The following is a 19,032-nucleotide window of genomic DNA, read 5'->3' as shown; positions in this document are numbered from 1 at the left end:
CATTTTAATACAATTTAGGGAATATTTTAATTTTCTAAACATTTAATCTGTTTGCTGTATGATCTCATTCCCTATGTTGAGAGGCACATATATGTGCTACTGATAAGAGGTGAGCATAAAGGGAGGCAAGGAAATTGTTCCACGGGAAGCTATACTTTCTTTTCTGAATAACTCTACCTGGCTTTATTTTACATTGAAGGAGAAGGGAAGCCAGCAGAGAAGATGAAATCCAATGGAAAACAGAACAGCCAGAGTCTTAGGTGATATGTCCTGGATTTCAGTTTAGTGTGAAATATTCAACCTTTTTGAGACTGCCTAAGCTGGCTTCTCTCTCTCTCACACTTGTAATATTGCATATTTAGAATAGATTAAGTGTTATTTGATTATGGCTGCTTGCTAGTTTGCTAGAATCAGAAGTCGTCTGAAACGTGATTTTTTTTTTAATAGAAGCTTAAGTAATACACACAGACACAAACACATTTTTAAAAAGTCAACAGTTTTACCTGTGAGCTGGCTCTTTAATCATTGGGCAAAATTTGCATTGTCTTTCTCATTAGTTCAAATAATAATATTTTCACTTTAGTGCTGCTTTTGTTTTCAGTCAGACTCCACAGGTCTTACCACTCCCATTGCCTGCAAACTTTTCTTTATATATGAACTCGGTGTTAACATTCAGGAGACAAAGTAACTGTTAAAAATGCAGTATGTTTTAAAATGAAAATGAATACAAATAGAGGGAGGAACTGTATACATATTTATAGTATGTAAAAGTGATTATTACAAGAGTAAACAAATATGGAAATATAAGACCAATGCTTAAAAATAGCTGGGTAGTTATAACAGAATGAGAATTCCCTAGAAATAAATAGAGCCAATACACAATTCCTAATCAATCACCATCACTGCTAATGATTAGTTATTTTAAACTCCAGTTTCTAGGAAGTTATGTTCTATTCTTGGGCTTCTCAAATTTTAAGGCAGACTGATTATCTGAAAATCCTGTTTAAATGTAGATTCTGATTCCGTATCTTTTATGTCTGGCCTGATACTTTTGCATTTCTAAGTAGCACCTTTAAATTAAACTTTTGCATTTCTAAAAGACTACCTTGGGCATGTAGTGATACTAAGACACTGATCACACATAGTAAGCAGGAGCTAAATCCTCTTTTGGCCAAGCAGAGTGACAAAAGCAAAGTAAATCAACCATTGCAGATTTAGAAAAAAAATTCAATTTGCATTTGCATAGGACTACATTTATGAAAAATTAAAAAATATAGCTATTTGCATTTGAGTATTTGAGTATTAAAACTAATTTTAATCTTTGATGTAACTACATCAGTTAAATTTATACTTCAAAATAAAATCAGTTGCTCATTTTACAGTTAATTATTTTTCACCAACTTTATATGCCTTACTTTATTAGATTTAGAAAATGAAAACCATGGTCCACAAGATATTAATAGTTTACCAATAGTTTGAAAAGATTTCAAAGAGATCTAAAAGCTCTTAACATTATTAGCATTGCATAGTCAGCGTTGATCAAATTAAAACAAACAGTATTGTCTGCAGCTATTGAATTAAGTAAAATACAAATGTTTAAACTATGTTAAAACTGTTTTGTTAGCTATACTTTTTTAAGGAAGAACAACTAAGCAGTTCTTATAATTAATGTGGCATTGGCATTCAGCAGTCACAGGCTTACCAATGAAAATAAGAGTTTTCCAAGCTTTGATATTTTCGCAGCAACAGCAGAGTTGTTAGGTGGCAAAGTGGGGATCACAATGAATTAAAGAACCAATTGGATTAACATGCTTTTTTTGTAAATGCTAAATCAACTTGGATGTTTGCCAAAATAGACGTTGATTTCATTAATCTTAACATTGCTCAATAATCCTAAGCATAGACTGTTTCCACATGCCTGAAAAGCTGTGAATAGCAGCCAGTATCCCATATATACAAATGTGTACACACACACACCTATCCCTATCCCAGAGCAGGGAATTTAAAGGTCAATAAAAAATAAAATAAGAAAAATAAAGCAGAAGAAACACATATGAATAACACACCATTTTAGATTATGTTCAAAGTCTAGTAAAGCAAACACATTGTATTGAAAATGAAAATACCATTTCTGTAAACACATTCTCTTCATGTTTTAGATGAGAAATATCTGAGTTAATTTATAATGGTAAATAAACTTAAAAGTAATATAAAATGGCATCCTATGTAAACATTGTACTTTCTCATGTTCATAACTAGAAAAAATGTAGGATGATTTCTAGGAATAATCTGAAATTATTAGAAATGCCAAGTACATTAAACAAATGTTATCCTTGAGAGAGGTTACCGTTTTGATTTAATTCTCCTTTTTCCTGCTTCATACTCAGTATGAATATATTGTAAATGCATACATTTTTTTCAATTAGTAAAATACAGTGTGAAATTTTATGAAACTGAATTTATTATACTCATTAGGAAAAGTAAAATAATTCAAAGTTAAAATTGAATTTCAGGCTGGGAATATGGCCTAGGGTAAGAGTGCTTGCCTCATATACATGAGGCCCTGGGTTCAATTCCCCAGCACCACATGTATAAAAAATGACCAGAAGTGGCGCTGTGACTCAAGTGCTAGCCTAGAACAGTAAGAAGCCAGCGACAGTGCTTAGGCCATGAGTCCAAGCCCCAGGACTGGCAAATAAATAAATAAATAAATAAATAGAATTTCAGGTTAATGACTGACTGCTCAAATAAACATCAAGATTTAAAAAAAAAACATTCTGGAATTATATAATCAACACTGTATAACTTCATAAGTACTTCACTAGTTATAACAGCTAGATCAACCAACAAGAATCTCTGGTAGCAGCTCACACTACCACCTTTAAAAGAAATAAAATAAAAATAGGGAACATATTTGCCATGAAACTTGCTATTAAATGAAAAGGAATTAAAGTTGACTGTTCCTACTTAAGGACACTGGAAACTATGGAGCTAGAACCATGTAGACACATTTTCTACTATTTTCTCTATTAATGGCCTATGAAAAAATGATTTATGAATTAGGCACATTAAGTGATTAACAACAACAATAAGAACAATTGCCAGGCATGGGCATGGTGTCTCACATCTGTAATTCTATTCAGAAGGCTAATATATAAGGACCAGTCCTTATATATAAGCCAGTCCCCATAGGAAAGTTTTTGAGATTCTTCAAGTGGTAGAGCATTAGCCTCGAACAAAACAAAAGCAAAATAAAAAAATCAGAGACAGCACCCAAGCTCTGATGTCTAGCCTCAGGACAGACACACACACACACACACACACACACACACACACACACACACACACACACACACCAATTATGAAAATGCATTCTATTAACTAGTTAAAATAAATGAATTGTTTTGTTTATAAAATTGTATTTAATATTCTTGGAATTCAGCTGATGAAGGTAACTTGGAATAGCATTTCTTAGTAAGAAGGAAAAATAGTACAACTACATTATAATTTTTAAATTGTTTTCCTCCCATACTAGGGTATTACTATTTTATTCCTTTTGAATCTCAAAACAGTTTGTTGAAATATTGCATGTTTTCTCTCTTTTGATGAAAGAGGAATGAGACAGAATACTTTTCACAGAGGGCCAACATGCATTCTTCAATTTCTATTTTTAGTATTATTTTTAAATTAGCATAAACTAAAAGCACCAAGCTTCACTGTGATATCTTTGCAGATTTATACAATTTCTTCTAGCAAGTTCACACCTCCATTATATGTATACACTACCTTTCCTCTTCTCAGTTTGCCAAAGAGTTACTGGTGGGTTACCATATGTAGTTCCCAGGCATATGTCTGTCTATCTGTCTATCTATCTATCTATCTATCTATCTATCTATCTATCTATCTATCTATCTATCTATCATCTGTCTACATCTACATATATATTATAGATAGATCGTAGGTTGATCAATAGATAGATAGATAAAAAGATAGATCTAGCCTATCAGAGGTAGGTTACTAATAATTTTCTATTCTGTTAAAGATAAAAATATTTGAGAGAAAAGATGTGAAGGGAGAGTATTTGGGAAAGAAAATAAGGGAATCCTCCATAGTTATGCATGGGTTTATAAACTGTTAAATAAAAAATGAAGATGCACTTACCTGGTTAAGTCTTGGAAATGTTGGACATAATCCAGAACTTTGGGGTTTCTAATTTCTCATGTTATTTGAATCATATCCCAGGATTTCCAGAAATTTTTTCTTTAATAATAGACCTTCTGGGCTGAGTAATTCTTCCCAGTGGGAGATCATAATTTGTTTTCCCTTGGAAGAGCAGGATTATTAGAAGGTATTACAAAAACAGCTTTCATTGTCAGAGAAGCCAACCCTCTTTAGTTACTTTAATAAATCTCATGAGACAATTAGTAGATTAAAAAATAGAAATAAGGGCACATTCAGCGAAATGGTCTTATTCTAAAACTTCCTTGTGACAACAGCGCTTGATAGCACAGATATTAATTTTGTGAATTTTTTAACACTTGAAGAAAACTAAGTGTGGAAGAATTTTTTATTCCCTATCTCCCTTCCCCACTTTGTAATTTCTTTTTCTCCCCAAATCAAAAGCCTGATTTACCTACATTTCCCAAATGACTTTCAAAGGATTGCAAAGTGACAAGAGAAATTTCAAACTTGTGGAGCTTTTCAGTCTCAATAAAGATGGGATTACTACTTGTAGAAAATGTCCTGAGCATTATTTACTGCCATAAAATTAGTTTAAAATGAAAAGTAAGTAGCTTTTAAATATAGAAATTAGAGTTAATATTTGTCTGTGAAATATTGTTATTCGCAGGGAAATGGTCAGAACTCGAACAAATAATGTTGAGCAAGACAAGCCTAGAACACAGAAAACAAAGGGGCTTGATCTCCCTGATATATGACTGTTAACAAAAGGGAGACGGAGAGACAGTAGAGACCATGTCTGTGAAACCAAAAACTGCTTGTCAATTAGTATTCCCCACAGGATTGGGGCAGTGACCCAACAGTATGTAACTAAAACCAAACAATTACTCAACATATAAAGGTCAAAAATTGACCTCTCAGGGGAATACAATAGCTCAAAAGCTAGGTATGTATGTTCATATAAGACTACTGTCGACATATGGTCTAATATCGACATTACATTTAAAGCCCTAGGCGAACTTTCTTGGGCGTGGCCACGTGGCTACTGTATATGTTCTTGATACATTGTATATTGTATATATGTCTACCTGACCTAGAGAAGAGATAGAAAAACAGGACGTAAGATATCACAAGAAATGTACACACTGCCCTACTATGTAACTGTACCCTTTTTGCACAACACCTTGTCAAAAAAATTGTGTTCAATTAATAAACAAATAAATAAAAAAAAATTTGTCTGTGAAATAAATCTTACAAATATTAATCTTACTCAAGCTTACCTGAATTCTCAGTATGAGGAAGTGATTCATAATTGGCAATGTTTCCAGAAAAATGCTTAATACATTAATGTATAGTTTTAATGTTCTAAGAAAATTCTTATTCATTCAAATTATGAGCTTGAGTTTTGCTTATTTACAGAAAATTAAATATTTTCCTCTTTATTCTAAAGGTGTTTACTGACTTGCTAAACATTTCTAAAACATTAGGCTTTAATAGATTAATAGAATGGAGTTGCAACCTTTGCCTCAGCAAATACAGCTTCAGAGGTTGTGTTGCTTTTAAAATATGAATTAACAACTTTTAGTTATATGAAAGAAATCTAGCAATCTCATTTCTATTTTTTCCAAAATTTACTATTTGATTTTGTTCAGAAACTTATTTTACATAGCTAAACTGAAACCTAGTATTTACCAAAAATATCTGATAATGTTTCAATATCACAATGTCAAATTTACCAAAAAATGACATTTGACACACTTGGTAGTTTTACACACACATATTTGGTTGATCAAAATTAATTAAATCTTCTGTACTTTACTGATTTATATCTTAGATATATACTGCTGTGCCTCTGTGAGTAGAGATACTGCAATTGCCCTCATGTTATAAATATGGAAATGGTGATTTATCAAAAGTTAAAAAATAGCGAATGACCATGTCAAGAATGAAAATATAAAAATTTTACTTCATAGTGTGGTTTATGTCCAGAATGAAAAACATTCATATTTGTTTCTACAAATTTGAAATACAATTAAGTTATATTAATGACTGAGACAGATTTTTAAGAATTTCTTTTTAGATAAATATTTTCTACTCAATTCATTAGCCATTTTAACTGCACCAAAGTTGAAGAACATTATGCCTGAGAAAACAAAAAAAAGTCAGAATGGTTAAACTAATATTAAGAATTTCTTTTCTTCTGGACATCTCAATTGCAGGAAAGATATCCTATCTGTAAAATTACCTGTCATGGGGCTGGGAGTATCTTCTAGTGGTAAGAGTGCTTGCCTCCTATACATGTAGCCAAGGGTTCCATTCCCCAGCACCACATATATAGAAAATGGCCACAAGTAGCACTGTGGCTCAAGTGGCAAAGTGCTAGCCTTGAGCAAAAAGAAGCCAAGGACAGTGCTCAGGCCCCGAGTCCAAGCGCCAGAACTGGCAAAATAAATAAATAAATAAATAAATAAATAAATAAATATTACCTGTCACTAACAATTATATTCTGGAAAATGTAAACATGTACATTTTAAGAGTAGAAATTGAAACCTAACTTTTCCCATACGATAACTTTTGTTGTTAGATTTTTTTGTTGTTTTTATAATCAGTTTAGGCAAATTAAAATTATAACTGCTGTGTGAGCTTTCTTTTCAAAGATTATTTTATATTTATTTCATTTTCATTAGGAATCTGACATGTCATCTATCTACAGGATTGACTTTTAAGGAATTAATTTGAACAATTTCAAGTTAAAATACTAGCTTTCAAGTCAAGTTTGTGTTAAAAAAAAAACAGGATACATAATGCTGAGAAAAATATTTGGTGGATACCATCTCTAAAAACATTATATGAGAAAATAACTATCATTTTCATGAATCACAAAGGCAAAATTTCGCTTGTTTACAAACCATCTACATATTATCACATCTAGTTGAATCAATTATTTTAACTGATTTTCTTTTAAATTAACTGCTAGTTTTGTTTTTACGTGTACTTTAGCCTGATTGTCCAAGTCATAAGATATATTTATCATTAAGACAACTCAAATATAGAAATTCCTTACCCCCACTTTGACAATAAATAAATGAAAATTACACAAAATAAATTCCTTGCTTGATGGAAAATTGTGAGTCATAGATAGTGATCAAATAGCAGCTAAAACTTAAATGTCTCCTGTTGGGTTCATTTTCTTAATAATTAACATTTTTATCGTACAAATAATGATGCAAATGAAGAGCAAATGTAAACTGTAGATGAACACAGATGTCTTTGCATAATAAATATAAGCACGGAGCAACATGGTAGAATTTTGCCCAAGTAAAAACATTCCTTTTAGTAAGTAAACACCATGCATATTTTAAAAATTGGAAAAAAATAAAAATCATGAGATGGACTGGGAATATAGCCTAGTGGCAAGATTGATGCCTCGTATACATGAACCCCAAGGTTAGATTCTTCAGCACCACATAGATAGAAAAGGCCAGAAGTGGCTCTGTGGCTCAACATGGCAGAGTGCTACAAAAAAGAAGCCAGGGACAGTGCTCAGACCCTGAGTTCAAGCCCCAGTACTGGCAAAAAAAAAAAAAAAAATCACTAGAATCACTTTTTGAAACCACTAGTATTTAAAATGTTTGTGGTATAAAATGACTTTCTAATGATGAGGTCTATAAAATGATTATGTCTTATTAATATTCAATGACACTTTGTTACTTGAAAGTTCTAGTTTTCACTGAAAATTCTGTACTGTTGCATGAACTACATTTTTCTTGCAGTTATAATGTATTACCACAAACTTATAGTGATGTAAAAACTCAGTTGTTGGAAGTCATGTAACTAAAATGGATTTTATTTCTTCTTTTAGTATACAGGTTTTAACTTATATAACTAACCACTTAAAAATTTAAAGCAGACTTTTTTTTTTAAATACTCAGGCATGGTTTTGTTGTATTTTCCTTGTAACAGATTAGCAATTCATAGTTGACCCAACCCTATTCCTCTTTTCCAGTGACCTTCATTAATATTTTTCCATTTCTTTATTGTCAAAGTGATGTACAGAGGGATTACAGTTTCATACATAAGGCAGTGAGTACGTTCCTTTGATTTTATTTAGCTTTCACCTGGCTTTCAAGGAAGGGCTGTGCACTATCCTTGTGCCTCTTCCCACATGGTTAATGCTGTACCACTTGAAACTTGCATTCACTAGTGGCTTTTTGTTGGTTAGTTGGACATGGGTACTCACAGACTTTTCTGTCTAGGCTGGCTTCAAACTAAGATATCAGAATCCTGGTTTTCTAGGATTACAGGTGTGAGCCACCACTGCCTGACTTCATTAGATGATTTTTATTTGATCCCTGTGATAGATTTCCCTAAATTTTCTTTTGCAAAAGATTTCACATCCTTTTACATTTAAAACTGAAATTTTAGAAGTCTTTCCTAGTAGTCTATAGAGATTTGGTCTAAATTGATATTTTTTAAAAGTGTGAATCATTGACATGTAAAAAATTAAGATCACAAAAAATTTTATATTATACCTTTAGCAACAAATTTATACTCATATATACTACATATATATTCATACATATACTATTTATATGTATATAATATATTATAAAATGTATATACATATACATATAAGTAAGCAAAAATCTGGTTTCTTATTTCTCTTGAGGTATTATGGCAGCCTCATAAGAATGAATTTGTGAAATGATTATAAAAATAGAGTCCCAAGGAGTCAAAAAGTTATAACTAATTTTTGTGTAGTTTGGTGAATGGTGTAAGTGAGCCTCGGAAGTTTGTTTATTTATTTATTTTTTTCTCTTATTCTTTTTTTTTTCAAATTTTTATTATCAAACTGATGTACAGAGAGGTTACAGTTTCATACGTTAGGCGTTGGATACATTTCTTGTACTGTTTGTTACCTTGTCCCTCGTACCCCCCTCCCTCCCCCCCTTTCCGTTCCTCGCCCCCCCCCCCCCCCGCCGGAGGTGTTCAGTTCACTTACACCAAACAGTTTTGCAAGTATTGCTTAAAAATATGGAACGCTTCACGAACTTGCGTGTCATCCTTGCGCAGGGGCCATGCTAATCTTCTCTGTATCGTTCCAATTTTAGTATATGTGCTGCCGAAGCGAGCACTCGAAAGTTTGTTTAAAGACTCACATCTGAAGGAAATTTTCTGTCCTTTTACTTAATTTACCATGGATTTCTGTACTAGCTGTGTATTAAAGTTAACAATCATTCAACAATATTTCTAAGAGATTGTTATATATAAGTGATGAGACATGGAAAAAGTGTTACTCAAAATAATAGTACTCAACAATGCTGATACTAGATCATAAGTCAGATTTTAAAATTTAGATGTGATGCATAAACTATTATAAAAGCAGATGAGAGAGTAAATAAGATATTGTTTTTCTGGATAATTTTGTAAGTGCATTTGTAGAGCTTTATGCATATTATACATTTATTAGACATTAGTATTTATGAGGAGGCATATGTGCATAAATATGCTCAGATCATCTTCCTTAGAACAATAGCAACATAATGATTACACACGTGTTCCTAAATAAAATCTGCGATTATCATATATACTAACCAAGAAAAAAACAAACGAAATCATTTAATTTCTCATCTACATAATCCATTCAAAGTATCTTTTATTGCTTCAACACTAGTAGCCTTTTAAAGAGGTCAATTTGAAGCTCTGCCATATTCCAAACCAAGGGACTTAAGACTGAAGACAGTTGCCAAGTTCACATATTAGGGAGAGTGTCTTGATATTTTACTGAGTTTTTTGCGTAACACATTTCATATTTTCACTATCCTTTTCTCCTTTCCACTGAACATTTATTTTTTCCCCTTAAGGTGATGGTTTTATCATTCTTTTCTTCTATAAAGTTGTTAGTAGATGAAACATTTTATTACAAGCCACTTTATTTTGTATTTTACACAGTGCATTTATGCCCAAATAATCAGCTATAAAACCCTATTATCCTATTTTCTTGAAGTATAATTTTTTATAAAAGCAAAAATGTATGTTGTTTGCCTTCTTACTGTAAATATTGGCTCCATACATAGGATGTACCCTCTTGCTTTTTCTCAATTGTCTTGTAGATGCACAGTAAAATTAATTTGACCAGAAGCATAGGAGTTCCAGATACATCTTAAAGCTATTTGATAAGTGAATAAATATACAGGTAGGTTTTATTTCCACATTGAATAAAAGTGATACTCCAAATGATTCACTATGCATCACTTTATGTACATATTTTTTTGCTAGCATGAGTCAGTCATTGCTCTATTTTGAATATTGACATGTTTTGCTGCAATTAATGACTTGATAAAAGTTTTAGTTTAACACAAACTAATCTAATAAATATATTTCACCTTATGAACCCAGTAGCTTATACTTAATTTTGATCTATTCAATTTAGAATTCAAATTTATTGATTTTTATTGAAATATATTTAAAAATAAGTTCATTATCTCAAATGGGCCACAAATGAAATGATTTAATAAATAGGACTGTTATTTATTCAATTCAAAAATGAAGAAATAAAACATACATGGTTTTAGAGACATACAATTATCTCCTACCATTGTAATTCAATTAAGAAAAATCACAAATTCTCCCCAAGCTTGTCTTTGAATTGTCATTTTTTCCTTATTTCCTGAACCTAGTATAGTGCATTGCATAGAGTTTAGAGCAATTAAATCTGTTGACATTTTTCATTGCCGTTTATTTTCAGCTTATTACCACACCTATTTTGTCTGCATATGTGGTGCTGGAGAATCGAACCTAGGGCTTCATGTATACAAGGCAAGCACTCCTGCCACTAGGCCATAGTCCCAGCCTAAAAATGGCTTTTTTTTTTTTTTGCCAGTCCTGGGCCTTGAACTCAGGGCCTGAGCACTGTCCCTGGCTTCTGTTTTTTGTTTTTTTGTTTTTTGCTCAAGGCTAGCACTCTGCCACTTGAGCCACAGCGCCACTTCTGGCCGTTTTCTGTGTATGTGGTGCTGGGGAATCGAGCCCAGGGCCTCATGTATACAAGGCAAGCACTCTTGCCACTAGGCCATATCCCCAACCACCACACCTATTTTGTATGCTTCTTTAACAACTTTCCAATAAGTAACTTTTCTTTGCTTCTTTAAGCACCCTACTGCTTACCACATATGAAAATAACAATATCAGAAGGTTCACATGTTTTGATAATGTACATTTCCATTAATATAAGCCGTTGTCAAATAAGTTCTACACAACTAATTTGCATATTTCCCATGCAGAATAAAGCTTTTCTAATGGACATAATGATTTATATTGTGAATTGATTATTTGTGGAAGTCTGTGTAACTATATAAAGTTGGATCATGTGAAATTATTACCTTATTATTACTTTCTTCACGTCAAAATTTATTGAAATTGAATACCTTCATAGGGTTCAACCTAATTATCACAGGTCATAGTCTAGAATATTTACTGAAAAAATATACTGCCACTGTTAATAACCTCTAAATGATGGCAAATTATCAGTAGAGTTATTTCCAGAATTTTTCTCACATATGCAAATTTGTCATAGCCATATACACAAGTCTTAAGTAAAAATTAGTAGATAATTCCTTATGAATAATACATAGTGAGATTGTTAACTAGTGATGTGTGATATATTCTTAACATGGGTTCTAAAGAAAGAATGCAACATAGTTGTATTGAATGTCCTTAGTGTGAATTGTTCACTTATGCTCCATCATTTTCAATGAGATATACCATCACATGAATCTTTTTTCCAATGTAATTGTAAATTTAATCACTTATTTTTTGGATCGAAAGATAGCATTTAGATAAAAAGATAGCACTATTCTTGCCATTCGTTGCAATCAATAGAAGCACGTGAAATAAAAGTTCTATGTAATCATATATACCACTATCAGAAAATTACAAAATTTGCTTTTTGAGAAGAAAGTTAAGTAAAAATATGTGCTGTTTTTCCTAAACTTACATTTTCATACAAACAGATCTTTACAAGGCATTGTTTTGATAGTTTCATTATAGATCCTGATTCCAATATATTTCTTTTTTGTGTTGTTGTTGTTGTTGTTTGCTTTCGGTATAAGTGAACCCACTATGTGATTTAAAGTCTGTGAATGAATAAAGAATTCACACTTTGTTGTCATATTTTCTTTCAAATTCTGCCTGCATTACATATACTAGACCGTGTCTTAGAAAAACTTACTTAAACTATTAAGCTATTAGTCACTCAGTTGCTTCACATGTATATGGATATTTATTTTTCTATTTATTATTTTATAAAGCAGTAAAACCAAGTATTTATTACCTTCTCTGAGGAAATTCTATTTTAAAGGGAATGCTATTTTATTACTTCTCAAATAACTCAGTTAATATATGTCCAATTGTGGGTTTTCTCCTTTTTATGCTAGCATTATCAAAGAAGACAGACTTTAGGTTGTCTGCTGATGGTTTATGCATAGAATCCTATTACTCAGTAACCTGAGATATAGAAGACTACAGTTCAAAGACTGCCCATGCAGAAAAAAACAGTGAAAAGCTGAGCTGGAAGAGTGCCTCAAGTAGTGATGCTCCAGCTCAGTCAAAATATCTGTATCTCACTCTATTATAAGGATTTTTGTGAACACAAAGAATAGTGCATTCATAATTCTTTCAACCATATTTATTTGTGTTTTCTTTACCTAATGATAATTTGCTATTAATATTTTACATGCTGTATTTTAACAATTTTAATCCCATTAGAAAAATACAAATACAGATAAAATAAAATTGGGTATATGTGTCAGTACTGGGGATAGAACTCTCACTCAGAGGTGGCACTCTACCAACCTGGCCATAGTTCTACCTTTTTGCTGGTTAGTTGCAGATAAAGTTCTCATGGATTTGTGTGCTGGGGTTGGCTTTGTATCACCAACAAAGACTTCATCTTCCTGAGTTACTAGGAATATAGGCATTGAGGCATAGGTGCATGGCAAGAAAGGCAGATACACTCACATTCATATCCTGAGTTGTTGGGATTATATGACTGTACAATTATACTGTGCAAGAAGACATGAATTTTTTAGATTTAAGCACCTTTTTACCTAAAATGCAATTCCTTGTCAGATACTCTGTCAATTCTAAAACTAATCAATAGATGTTTTCTGATGTAGAGATTACATATTTCAAAGAATATATATGTGTATATGTATATATGTGTCCATACACATATACATGTATAGATGTGTATATATGTATAGGTGTATACATATATCTACACATCACCATATACATATATTTATAGCATACACATACATATTTGTATGCATATTTGTACTTACTTAGAAAGCAGTGTTTGTAGTAACACATCAAAAAGGAGTTTCTATTATTTTAAGAGTTTAATATTAGAAGAGACTTATTTTATTCACCAAGGTAATGTTCATTGCTTACATGTATTAGAACAACTTCACACTAAAATCAGTGTAGAAATCAAATAAGGCATGTGTATTAAAATGAACATTTTCTTCCTCAAATAAGCAGAAACTATATTTAAAAAAGACTTTGAATAGTTGTACAAAGGAGTTTCAATTCAACAAGTCAGATTAGGTTCACACTGTGAGTACAATGAATCTTGATCTATGTCACTTAATAAGGTTTCTTTAAAAATTGATATTGACTTGGTAAAGGACCTTGACTTTCTTCTTGAATAATTGAGTATGTTTTATGCGAATAATGTTAGGGACTCTAAAGTGGGAAGATCAGCAGGACTGTCAAAGTGAAAGAAGAAAACAATGTTTGCTATTCAATTTTTATGTAAATTATTTCATAATAACTTTTGGTTGAATATTTTGATCTACATATAAGGAGTTTTCTAAAGATTTATTAAATTTTGAAAATTGTGAGGAAGTACTGACTTTGTTTACTTATTTTGAGATATAATAAAAATCAAAGTTTCTAGAAGAATAATGATAATGACAGTGATGGAAGGTCTGTTGTGTGAAAAAACACATTTAGAAGGTTTGATGTGTACTAATAAATATTTTAAAAAGGGAGAATAGAAATTTGATAGTTCTCATCTTTCATGATTGTGACAAATTTCTTAAATATTAAATTCTCTAAGTGGGGATTTGCCATAATCTCCACAATATACCTCTTTAAAAATTGTGCTCAAAGAAACTCGAAACTACAAAAGAAACCACAAACAAGAAGACACTAAAGCCACCAGCACAACAATGTTCATCGCAGCACAATTTGTCATAGCTAAAATATGGAACCAACCCAGATGCCCCTCAGTAGACGAATGGACCAGGAAAATGTGGTACATCTACACAATGGAATTTTATACCTCTATCAGAAAGAATGACATTGCCCCATTCATGAGTAAATGGAAAGACTTGGAAAAAATTATACTAAGTGAAGTGAGCCAGACCCAAAGAAACATGGACTGTATGGTTTCCCTCATAGCGAATAAATAGCACAGGTTTAGGCTAGTCACAGCAGAGGATCACAAGAGCCCAATATCTATGCCCTTATTAACACATAAAATGATGCTAAGTGAAATGAACTCCATGTTATGGAAACGATGTTATTTCACTGTTGTAATTACTTTCAACATGCCATGTGAAACTGTAACTTCTATTGTTGATGATACTCTTGTATCCCTTTCCTGTGGTTGTGCCTGCACTATCACTGTATCTTATCTGAGTACACTAGAAACTGTATATACTGGTATTATAACTGGGAAAGTGAAAGGGAATACCAAAATCGAGAGACACAGGATAAAAAGTCAAATGACTACAAAAGCAATACTTGCAAAAATATTTGGTGTAAACCAACTAAACAACTCATGGGGGAGAGGGAAAAGGGGAGAGTGGTGGGGGGAATGAGGGAGTAGGTAACAAACAGTACAAGAAATGTATCCAATGCCTAACGTATGAACCTGTAACCTCTGTACATCACTTTGACAATAAATTTTAAAAAAGAAGATAAGTAAAAAAAAAGTTTGCAAGTGCTTTTCAGCTAATAAGGGAAAGAGGTGACAGGGATTTTAATGTCACTGAAAGAGGAATTCTTTTATGTAAACGAAATATGCAAATTACAATTTTAGCAAGGTAGAATTTGTTGATTTACCATACTTACTGAGTGCAAAATCAGCAATACCACCAAAAGATTGACGAATTTCTCTTCTCATTGTTGAGATGAGGCCAGATAGGTAAACTGCCTTGCACATGATAGACAAGCACTCTACCTTTGAGACATACTACCAATCAAGAAATTTATTTAATGTTTATTGAGGCCAGTGTCTGTATAGCTTATGGTTCACACAGTCATCTGCATCTATACTATTACATTAAAAACGTGCATAAGAATAGATACTTAATGCATAACTTCTGAAAAATATAAATAAAATGACTTTTACTGTCAGTTATGTCACAGATATGATCTGATAGACCTGTACATTCCAAAGATCAGAGAGAAGCAATGATGTAAGTACTCTGAAATGCACAAAGTTGAAAAAAACTAAGCTTTGATAGATACACCTCAGTGAACCTTCTTGATGTAAATTCAACAGAAAAGTCAGTAACTAAGGCAACCAGTGACTGAAATTGGTAAGTTAATTTCAAATATTGAATCAACCAATGCAAATGGTTGTCTATAGAGACTGTTGAAAGAGAGTATGTTCCCATTAGTGTATGTTAGTTTCTGTTTCACATAATCATCTTTTCCTCATTTTTGTCTATAATGTTGGCAAATTATTAAATCTTTAAAACTCTTAACTGCTCTTATCTGTGTAGTATGTTTGAATCTCAGTTAACATTAGAATCATTAGAAGTACTTTTCCTTACATTTGAAAATTATTATGAATGATTTAGTACTATTTTTTAAGGAAAGGGGAATCACAGAAATGGTGGGCCAAAGGGTGAGCCAATCCAACAATACTCACAAGACATTCTGTTGGAAATGAACTTTACAACTTGGGGGCGAAGGAGGCTGGGGGGAAGTGAGAGGAAATGAGGGAGGGGGTAACTGTTAAAGAAATGACTCACTCAACTTGTAATGTCTTAAGTACATCTGCAAATTATGGAATTGTGTTATCTGAATTTGTAAAAATGCATTTGCCAATTAGAATAGTATAGTAAAGCTGTGAGAGAGGGGCTTAGGCCTATAATTCTAGCTACTCATGTGGCTGAGATCTGAGGCTCTCAGTTGCAAGCCACTCCAGGCAGGAAAGTCCATGAGACTCTTATCTCCAATTAACCACCAAAAAGCCAGAAGTGGAGGTGTGGCTCAAGTGTATCAGCCTTGAGCAACAAAAGCTAAGGGAAAGTGCCTAGGCTTTGAGTTCAAGCCCCAGAACTGGCTCACATGCACACACACACACACACACACACACACACACACACACAGTAGATTAATATTACTTTTGTGTTTGTGTTAAAAATTGAAATATATTTTAATATTGCTGTATATTTTTCATATATGTGATAACTCACATGGTTACTTCCTATCTTCTATCAAATTTATACTATAATTAATATATTAGATCAATAATTGGCATGTGATTTGTTGAAATAACTGTATAACTGAAGTTATGTGTTTCATCAAGAATCAGATTTTCCACCACAAATATGATTACTCAATTAATTTTAGTTTTGTGAAGTACTAGTAATTATCCAGCTAGCTGGGTTAAAATGAAAGAGTTTGAAGCACTAAATACTTACCAATCCAGCTTTATTGTAACTAGATTTATCAATAAGGACACTATTCTCTGAGAGTAAGTCAAAGGTAGTTAGCTGCATTTTGGCTACTATTCAGACCAAGTGTCCTACAACCACATCTTGAATTTCAGAACAAATACCATTTAAAACACTTATCTTAAATGTGACATTGAGTCAATTACTAAACTTTCCATTCAGCATTTAGTTTGGAGTGAATTAGTCACACTGATATGTTGCACTATGAAGAACTAACAGTAACAAAAAGGGCAAAATGATTTAGTCTTCAGGTATTTGCCATTTATTCTTGTAATAATGGAAATGTTATGTGTTTATGTGTGAAAAAGAGATAACAGAAATTTAATATTTGAATTCACCAACCAACATTCCAGTGAATGACTTAAAATAATAAAGAATTTCTACAAAGGCTTAGAAATTACAGAATTTAAGTATCCATATTATAGTAAATTAAGTATCAATAATAATTTCTCCTCATACATACTTCTAAGCCACAAAGTATAAACCACTCCTGACCACTTCAAGCTAAATATAGAAGGCTATAGCTTTTCACTCTTAAAATGTCTTACTATAAATGATAATGGAACATGGATTTACGAATATACTTGAAAGTCATAGTTGTCTTAAAGGAAATTGTACTCATCAACCATTTGTTCTATAAATCCAGAGGTAATGGTTTAACAGGAGAATAGCTTCAGCCTCTTATAAAATTAGTCTCTATTAAATACAAAGATACAATCCTATTTCCCACACTTTAATGTATATTCACACTGATGATTCATATTACTTGATATCTGATTTATTGTAATTATTTGCATTTACTCAATAATGGAATTTTCTGGTGTAAGTTGCATTAATTCATGGAGACAGTAAAAATAGCAGTGATCCTTGCAGATAATACTTTTTATTAAAATGTCATACGTTAATAAACATTAAAATACAATGTGTGTTTGAAGCTTTCACTAATCCATGACAAAAATTCTATATTATGGTCCTTGACTAGTTATTTTCTCACAATGTAATTATCTCTATACCTCCTCCATGTGTTTTGATACTTTCTTGTAGGCTAATAAAGAATGCAATGGTGACATACTTGAAATGCTTTCTTTGTGTATGAAATAAAGAATAAAAATTACCTGTTCCCATACAATTTTAATTATACACAAGAATTAAGATGAAATTCACATTTCTTTTTGATTATCTATATTTTCAGATGCCATCCTAGTTTTTAATATTTTAAAATTTATTTCTATTAACCTTGTTTTCTATAACTTGCAGCCACTTATCAAAAACACATAAAGTTCTACTTCCTCAGTGACCCTTCTCCAGATTTCATTAGCACAAATACTCTCATTCTATGGCAGATGTGTTTCACTTTGGGGACCATTTATTTTAATATCATTTATGTCACTTTTTCAATTATCCTGTAATATTTAACAATATTAACAATTTAACAATATGAACCCATTGTATTTAAATAAGTAGAAATTTGCACTATTTTAATGTAAATATGCATTACATGCTTTAAAATTTTAAATTAATTAGAATTAAGATGGAAACAGCACAGTTTTCAAAATTATAAATTTTTCTTTGCTGTTAAATCTTAGTTATAACTTTCCGATGTATTCCACTTCCAGAGGTATTATGCAGTTTGTTTTTTGATATAATAGGTTCATAATATCATATTGAAAACATAACCCTGTATTTCTAGTTCTCCTTTTCCATCTAAATTTGTGTAAAAAATGTTGTTTTTTAATTTGTAGAAATTACAATAAATTGGAAGATCCTACCCAAAATGAGGGACCTCCATCATATGTTTTTTTTTTTTTTATTGATTTTAGATTTGTGATTTCTTGAAATCCAACTCAGTGTTTGACCTACCACAGGAAAATCCTTTTGTGAGTAAGAAGGATCCCACAGATCACATGACAGAGAGGTCTTGCCTCAGCAGCTCTCAACTTTCTAATCTTGTAAAGAAGCTGACAAGCTTGGGTGAGACAATATTTTATTATCCTTCCTAAAAATTAGAAATTCCCTTCTAAGATAGCATGCACTCATATCAAGAGCATTATAGTAAAGACAATTTTCATAAATGATTTGCTGTTTATACATAAGT

The 19,032-nt window shown here is 31.9% G+C and overlaps 1 protein-coding gene and 1 non-coding gene across 4 annotated transcripts in view; one reads left to right on the top strand and one right to left on the bottom strand.

Annotated features, from left to right (window-relative positions):
- The window catches only part of Pcdh11x (protocadherin 11 X-linked), a 679,365-nt gene that overhangs the window by 8,795 nt on the left and 651,538 nt on the right, over positions 1 to 19,032 (top strand). For all 3 annotated transcript variants that reach the window (XM_048336144.1, XM_048336145.1, XM_048336146.1), the window contains exon 2: positions 18,758 to 18,908. The gene's annotated coding sequence lies outside the window, so the exon portion shown is untranslated. The remainder of the gene's footprint in view (positions 1 to 18,757; positions 18,909 to 19,032) is intronic.
- Positions 9,208 to 9,314, bottom strand: LOC125344464. The gene has a single exon (XR_007209561.1). It is a non-coding gene; the product is annotated as a U6 spliceosomal RNA (small nuclear RNA).

The sequence above is a fragment of the Perognathus longimembris genome, chromosome 28 (genome assembly GCF_023159225.1).
Source record: "Perognathus longimembris pacificus isolate PPM17 chromosome 28, ASM2315922v1, whole genome shotgun sequence".
NCBI classification, from domain to species: Eukaryota; Metazoa; Chordata; class Mammalia; order Rodentia; family Heteromyidae; genus Perognathus; species Perognathus longimembris.
This window is presented reverse-complemented; position numbering and strand designations above follow the sequence as displayed.